The sequence below is a fragment of the Pituophis catenifer genome, unplaced genomic scaffold (genome assembly GCF_029215685.1).
Source record: "Pituophis catenifer annectens isolate HBS135680 unplaced genomic scaffold, rPitCat1.0.hap2 SCAF_5, whole genome shotgun sequence".
In the NCBI taxonomy this organism is placed as follows: domain Eukaryota; kingdom Metazoa; phylum Chordata; class Lepidosauria; order Squamata; family Colubridae; genus Pituophis; species Pituophis catenifer.
Window position 1 is genome coordinate 72,972,103 of NW_027256885.1, and position 8,356 is coordinate 72,980,458.

At 47.0% G+C, this 8,356-nt stretch overlaps 1 pseudogene; it reads left to right on the forward strand.

The window, feature by feature from the left end:
- Positions 1-851: 851 nt before the first annotated feature.
- Positions 852-8,049, forward strand: LOC139317712 (craniofacial development protein 2-like; annotated as a pseudogene).
- The last annotated feature ends 307 nt before the right edge of the window (positions 8,050-8,356 follow it).

Genomic DNA, 8,356 nt, shown 5'->3' on the forward strand with positions numbered 1-8,356 from the left:
GAACCGGTAGCAAAAATCCCTGCCCCCTCCCACATGCCCAGCTGAGCAGCACAATCATCAGAGGCTTTTTTTTTTTTTTACTTTTAAAAGCATTGTTTCTACAACCTCTTCGGCCGAAAAAATGCTTTTAAAAGAAAAAAAAAGCCTCTGATGATCATGCGGCTCAGCTGGGATCGTCAAAAGCTTTTAAAAGAAAAAAAGCCTCTGCTGATCAGGCAACTCAGCTTGGATCGTCAGAGCCTTTTGAAAGCATATTTTTACAACCTCTTCGCTGAAGAGGTTGTAGAAAAAATCCTTTTAAAAGTTAAAAAAAAAATTGGCCACACCCACCCAGTCACATTACCCCCCCACCACCAAGCCAGAGCCAGTCCACAGAACCAGTAGTAACAAATTTTAGATTTCACCACTGCATCCCATTCCTCTGATTAATTGTTCTCACTGTCAGGAAATTTCTTCTTATTTCTAGGTTGGATCTGTTTGATAAGTTTCCATCTCACAGATCCGTCTCACAGTTATTTCCAGTTGAACCACCTATGCATTTGGTTTTTTTTCTTGCCTAAGTGTAAAATCTTACTTTACTCTCCATTAAATTGCATTTTTGGTGAGAAATGATGTTCTACATACATTCATAATGATTTTTGCAAAATGCACTAAAGCTTGAAGAATACATCTCTGCTTATACTGATAAAGATTATTCTTTTTGAACATTAAAGCATATAGTAAAGCAAATATTTCCAATCCATTGTAAATGAAAACATATTTGAAAGGCATTTTCAAACCAGTCAGTTAGTGGATGGCTTACCATTCTTTCTCTTCTCTTTTAATTAAATCTTTCTGCTTTATTTTTTTTTCTTGGGCCTTATTGCAATATTAGATCCATGAATCAAGGCAAGCTGGATATGGTCAAACAAGAGATGACAAGACTGAACGTAAACATCTTAGGAATCAGTGAACTAAAATGGACAGGAATGGGTGAATTTAATTCAGATGACCATCAGGTATACTACTGCGGGCAAGAATCCCTCAGAAGAAATGGAGTAGCCCTCATAGTCAATAAGAGTAGGAAAAGCAATACTGGGATAAAATCCCCAAAATGACAGAATGATCTCAGTTCGAATCCAAGGCAAACCATTCAATATCACAGTAGTCGAAGTCTATGCCCCAACCACTGGTGCTGAAGAGGATGAAGTTGACCAGTTCTATGAAGACCTACAACACATTCTAGAATTAACACCAAAAAATGATGTCCTTATAACCATGGGGGATTGGAATGCTAAAGTAGGAAGCCAAAAGATAACCGGAATAACAGACAGGTTTGGCCTTGGAGTACAAAATGAAGTAGGGCATAGGCTGGTAGAATTTTGTCTAGAGAATACGATGGTCAAAGCAAACACTCTGTTCCAACAACCCAAGAAACGACCCTACACATGGACATCACTAGGCGGTCAACACAGAAATCAGATTGACTATGTGCTCTGCAGCCAAAGATGGAGAAGCTCTATACAGTCAGTAAAAACAAGACCAGGAGCTGACTGTGGCTCAGATCATGAGCTTCTCGTTGCAAAATTAAGCCTTAAATTGAAAAAAGTAGGGAAAAGCACTAGGCCACTCAGGTATGAACTAAATCATATCCCTGATGAATATACAGTAGAGGTGACAAATAGATTTAAGGAATTAGATCTGATAGACAGAGTGCCTGAAGAACTATGGATGGAGGCTCACAACATTGTACAAGAGGTAGCAACTAAAACCATCCCAAAGAAAAAGAAAGGCAAGAAAGCAAAATGGCTGTCTGAGGAAGCTTTGCAAATAGCTGAGGAAAGAAGGGAAGCAAAAGGCAAGGGAGAAAGAGAAAGATACACCCAATTGAATGCAGAATTCCAGAGAATAGCTAGAAGAGATAAGAATGCCTTCTTAAATGAACAGTGCAAAGAAACAGAAGAAAACAATAGAATAGGGAGGACCAGAGATCTCTTCAAGAAAATTGGAGATATGAAGGGAACGTTTCATGCAAAGATGGGCATGATAAAGGACCAAAATGGCAGGGACCTAAGAGAGGCAGAAGAGATTAAGAAGAGGTGGCAAAATTACACAGAAGAACTATACAAGAACAAGCTTAACATCCCTGATAACCACAGTGGGGTGGTCACTGACCTCAAGCCAGACATCCTAGAATGTGAAGTCAAATGGGCCTTACGAAATCTGAGCAACAACAAAGCTAGTGGAGGTGACAGTATTCCAGCTGAGCTATTCAAAATCTTAAAAGACGATGCAGTAAAAGTGCTACACTCAATTTGCCAGCAAATTTGGAAAACTCAACAGTGGCCACAGGATTGGGAAAAAGTTGGTTTACATTCCAATTCCAAAGAAAGGCAATGCCAAAGAATGTTCAAACTATCGCACCATTGCACTTATTTCACATGCTAGTAAGCTTATGCTTAAAATCCTACAAGCTAGGCTCCAGCAGTATGTGGACCGAGAACTACCAGAAGTACAGGCAGGATTTCGAAGAGGTGGAGGAACTAGAGATCAAATTGCCAACATACGCTGGATCATGGAGAAAGCTAGGGAGTTCCAGAAAAACATCTACTTCTGCTTCATTTACTATGCTAAAGCCTTTGATTGTGTGGATCACAACAAATTGTGGCAAGTTCTTAAAGAGATGGGAGTACCAGACCATCTTATTTGTCTCTTGAGAAACCTATATGCAGGTCAAGAAGCAACAGTGAGAACTGGACACAGAACCACTGATTGGTTCAAAATTTAGAAAGGAGTTTGGCAAGGCTGTATACTGTTACCCTGCCTATTTAACTTATATGCAGAGCACATCATGAGAAAGGCAGGGCTAGATGAATCAAAAGTTGGAATTAAGATTGCCGGGAGAAATATCAACAACCTCAGTTATGCAGATGATACCACTGTAATGGCAGAAAGTGAAGAGGAACTAAAGAGTCTTCTGATGCGGGTGAAGAAAGAGAGTGCAAAAGTTGGCTTGAAACTCAACATTAAGAAAACTAAGATCATGGCTTCCAGCCCTCTCAATTCCTGGCAAATAGATGGGCAAGAAATGGGGATAGTGACAGATTTTATTTTCCTGGGCTCCAAGATCACAGCAGATGGGGACTGCAGCCAAGAAATTAAAAGATGCTTGCTCCTGGGGAGGAAAGCTATGGCAAATCTAGACAGCGTAGTAAAAAGCAGAGACATCACCCTGCCAACAAAAGTGCATATAGTCAAGGCTATGGTTTTCCCAGTTGCAATGTATGGTTGTGAAAGTTGGACCATAAGGAAGGCTGAGCGCCAAAGAATCGAGGCCTTTGAAGGACCAGGGGAGACATGATAGCCATCTTCCAATACTTGAGGGGCTGCCAAAGAGAGGAGGGGGTCAAGCTGTTTTCCAAAGCACCTGAAGGCCAGACAAGGAATAATGGATGGAAACTGAGCAAGGAGAGTTTCAACCTAGAAATGAGGAGGAACTTTCTGACAGTGAAAACAATAAACCAATGGAACAGCTTGCCTTCGGAAGTTGTGGGAGCTTCATCACTTGAGACTTTCAAGAAAAGATTGGACTGCCATTTGTCAGAAATGGTGTAGGGTCTCCTGCTTGAGCGGGGGGTTGGACTACATGACCTATAAGGTCCCTTCCAACTCTGTTAATCTGAACTATGGTGCTGGAGAAGACTCCTGCGAGTCCCTTGGACTGCAAGGTGATCAAACCAGTCAGTCCTAGAGGAGATCAACCCTGACTGCTCTTTAGAAGATGAAACTGAAATACTTTGGCCACTTAATGAGAAGGAAAGACTCACTGGAGAAGAGTCTAATGCTGGGAATGATTGAGGGCAAAAGAAGAAGGGGACGGCAGAGAATGAGGTGGCTGGATGGAGTCACTGAAGCATTCGGCATGAGCTTACATGGTCTCCGGGGGATGGTAGAGGACAGGAAGACCTGGAGGAAAGTTGTCCATGGGGGAGGCATTTTCTTTTGGGCCTCCCACCCAGAAGGCCCCACAGAAGCCAAAGCTGGGCCCGAAAGGCAGCCTCGTCTCACCATGTCCTGTCCTCCCTGAGGCAGCCCTTCAGCTGAGTGCAGCAAGCCTGGAGTGGATCTTCTTTCCCCACTATCAGTTTTACCTTCCAGCCCATGGGGCTCGCACTGTGCTCACAGTGGCGTCCTGCACTCGGCTGAAGCGCGCAGGAGGGTGGGCGAGGGAGGGGTGGCTGGCAGAAGGGTGATGCAGGTGGCTCCCTGGTGCCCCCCCCAGCAGGCAAGGCCCAGCAGCTATGGAGAATCTGGGTGGGGGGGCGAGATGCAGGCTGGTGGGGAGCCGAGCATTGATGACTCATCTTTGGCTCGCATTCCCCTCTGCCACCAGCCACGGGAGGAGGGTAAGGCCGTGGGATGAAGAAAGAGGCAGTCGTGGGGGAAGAAGTGGGGAGAGTGAGTAAGGGGCTTCTGAAGGAGGGGAAACGGGGTGGAGGTAAACGAGCTGATTCGGCAAAGGGTGAGACTGCAGTGGAAAGTTGAGGGAGCAAGTGGGACGGTGGGGGGGGAGGTGTCCCTTTAGAAAGGCAGGAACTGGCACGTCCCCCCAGACGAAGGGTGAGTGGGCGGCATGCAGGCGGAGGCCTCGGGAAAGGGCAGAGCGAGGGACTGGTGTGTCCCCCAACCCGAGGTGAAGGGCAAGCAGGTGGCATGTGGGTGGAGGCCCTGGGAAAGGCCAGAGCCAGGGAGTTGCGTGTCCCCAACCCGAGGTGAAGGGTGAGCGGATGGCATGCAGGCGGAAAGTTGGCGAGAGCCAGGCCCAAAAGGTGGCCGAGCCTCACCATGTCTACCCCGAGGCAGCCCTTCAGCCGAGTGCCTTACCTTCGCAGGCAGCCGCAGTAAGGATAGCGGGCGAGGCGCGGAGATCAGCTGGGCCGCATGGCCGGTGGTGTAGGCCGCGGCAAAGGCAAGTAAGGGGGTGAGGTGCAGAAATCAGCTGGGCTGCGTGGTCTGGGCAAGCGAGCGAAGGAGCCAGAGAGTAGCTGGGCGCGGGCGTAACTCTAGCCACCAGCCAAGGCGGGCAAGGTGAGATAGGGCGGGGTGGGGTGGGCGGGGCGGGGCCAGACAGTGCGATTAGCTGGTTCTCTGAACTGCACAAAATCTTAACAACCGGTTCACCTGAACCGGTTTGAACTGGCTGAAGCCCACCTCTGCCTGTGGACTTCAATTTCTACCTGCATGAACTGAGATAAAGCATTATAAACCCTGTTTTTGATAGTTTAGGGATGATGGGAGTGAAAGTTCAAACATCTGGAAGGCACATGCTTGGGAATACTACCAAATGACTTCTCTTCCAAAGCTTTACTGACCAAGCCATTAAAAGGTACTCAACGTCATCCCTCCCTTCTAAGCACTGCAACTACGGTATGAAAACAAGCAAAGCCCAATAGGAAGTAGGGCTCATTCCCCAGTTAAAGTTGGAGATTGAAAGAATCCTTTAAAAACGATGGTTTTTAGGCTAGGGAAGCTACACTGTGATGGGCAAAGTTACCAGTAAACTATGAGGGTAGACAAATGCATTTTGCAGGATGATGAAAAGGAAGTTATGCAGCAGCAGCTTATGAAAGTCTTCCTGCTGATCATGCAGCTTAACAACAGCATATTGCAATTTCCAAAAGATCTTCTGTTACTCCAGTTTACCGCTGGTTCAGCGGATGTAGGATAAATGTGGGTGTTTCCATCAGAGGCCGCCAACTGACACAGCTCCAAATATGAGCGTGAACTTCAACCATGTCAAACAGCCAAGCTACCGGTCCATGTTGTTTTCATCAGGTTGACTGTGGAAGCAAAGGCGCAGCAAGGTCTCACAGAAATCCAGCTCCTTTATTTTATTTTTTTCAAATTTAAAACAAAAGAAAAAAGAATAGGTGATCAGGCAAACTCTTGAGATTTCTACAACTTTATACAACCATTAATAAATGCTCAACTAATGAGAACTTTCAGTGCAGACAGCAATCGGGAATATTTGCCTTGCTGGCAAAACTTCAGTCTCAATACTGTTGCTTTTTTTCCATTCTGCCCAACAAATGACCTTCGTGTTGATTCCTGTAATATCTATTGTTAGACCACTATAGCTAATACAGGCAGTCCTCATCTTATGACTGGTTGCTTAATGACCATTCGAAGTTATGATGGACCTTCTCAGGGCTACTTATGACCTGGGAAGTTCGGATGTCCAGGTCCCCCCTGCAGTCACATGATCACATTTTGGGCCCTCGGCAACTAGCCCACATTTAAAGCCATTTGAAGCATCCCACAATCACGTGACAATGATTTACATTTCTTACTGCAAACTGGCACTTCTGGTTTCTGTAAAAAAAAATGCCCGTTGCAATGGATTCACTTAACAACTGCGGCATTCACTTTATGACCACAGCAAAAAAAAGCAATCAAACTGGGCGCAATGACATGGTGACCTGCTTAACAACTGGCGCAACTCACAACTGTAATTCTGGGCTCAATTACAGTCATAAATCAAAGACTGCTTGTAGGCATGTCCTGACTCAGTTCTCTGATGGAACAATTTCAGACTCCATTTCGGGGGAAGAGGGGGAAAGAAAGGTAAGATATTTTTATTTGGAAAGCTCCCATGTTCAACAAGAGGGAGGGAGGGAGATTGGAATGAGGGAGGGAGGGTCTGAGGGACGTCCTGCCTTAGCACTTGGCCACCAGCAGTCCTGCTGCCCTTTCGTCATCCACTTGCCCCTCCTCCTGGCCTCTCCTGGTGGTCTCACATCCTATCACTGAGGATGCTTTGCTTACAAAGCCAGGTCTCCTCACATGGAGAGGGAGTGCCCCTCCCTCTGACCCACACTTTGCCCTTCTGCCCCCCCCCATGAGCAACCTGGCCAAGGAGAGCGAGCACAGCAGCAGCAGCCTCGAGAGGTAAGCGCGTCTGGGTGCCCTGTCAAGGAAGCAGGGCTGGGCTGGGCTGTGGGGTCCCAGTGCCGCAGGAGCTCAAGGGCCAGGCTGGACACTTGCCCTCTGCTGCCCGGGACTCTGGGCAGCCCGTGCCATCGTCCAGGGGTCCTCCGCATCCTTGTCCAGCTTTTGCTTCCAAGGTCCCTTACAACCCTGTTATTCTATGTTCTATGGAAGGGGTGGGGAACGATGGCTGTTTTACGACTTGTGGACTTTACCTCCCAGAATTCCTAAGCCAGCCATGCTGGATCTGGAATTCTGGGAGTTGAGGTCCACAAGTCATAAAGGGGCCATCGTTCCCTACCTCTCTTCTATGGTCTAAGTTGAGGACTACCTGTATGTTAAGAGCACAATACTGTTTGCATTAGAAAGTATGCCCATTTAATATAGTTACTGATGCATAAGTCCATAAGAGTCATATTCCTGCAGAAAGAAAAAAAAAGGGGGGGTGGGATTAACTAGCCTGTGAGGACTGGCAGCAGAGAATCGGCAACCATTTTCTGTTCTGTTGATGATCAGTTATAGGTTACCAAACTGGTCTTGGAACTGAATTAATGGACTTTTAGTGAAAAAATCATCCCGAGCCTTCAAAATACTGCAAACTTTGATTTCTTTATGACAATGGTGAAGAGGCTTTCCTGGATGTTTTTGTGTAATTGGTTGATCGCTGTGAGAATTGACTGCTGGCCTAGATGGGACAGGATCCAATCCAGTAGGCTTTGTTTATGTTCTTAAATTACTTAGTAGGCTTCTTAAATTACTAAGTAACCTATCAACTAATCCAATAAAAATATATTATCATCCTCATTTGTTACATAATTAATTTTTAATCTTCATTGCCATGATCTGTCTTTATCATCTTCCAGAATTACTTTGAAAGGAGAGGCCAATGTAATTTGTAAGGCAGACATGTCAAACACAAGGCCCATGGGCCACATCTGGCCTGTGATGTGGTTAGATCTGGCCTGTGGGGCCGCCCTGGAGAGACCGAGTGGCCAGCCTCCACTGCCTCGGCCCTGGCCCAGCCCAGGAGGCAGAGAGTGCATGGGGGCTGGCGTCCAGGGTGGCCCCATGGGCCAGATCTAAGTCTGACTGCGTTCTGGCCTGGGTGGCCACACAAAGTTGTAGACCAGTGCAGGGCCAGCAACAGTGCACTGCCAACCACAAGCGCCTTTGCTGCCTCCATGGCCCCGCAGCCCACAAGCGCTTCCTTTTCACTGGGACAGCCCCTCCACCACCCAGCCCCCTGCCACCATGTAAAGCCATGGCCACCGGCAGCGCTGCCACCCTCTCCCCCTCCCCTCATCCCTTAACTGGTTGTGGAGGGAGAGAGGGAGGGAGGGAGGGAGGGAGGGAGGGAGGGAGGGAGGAAGGAAGGAAGGAAGGAAGGAAG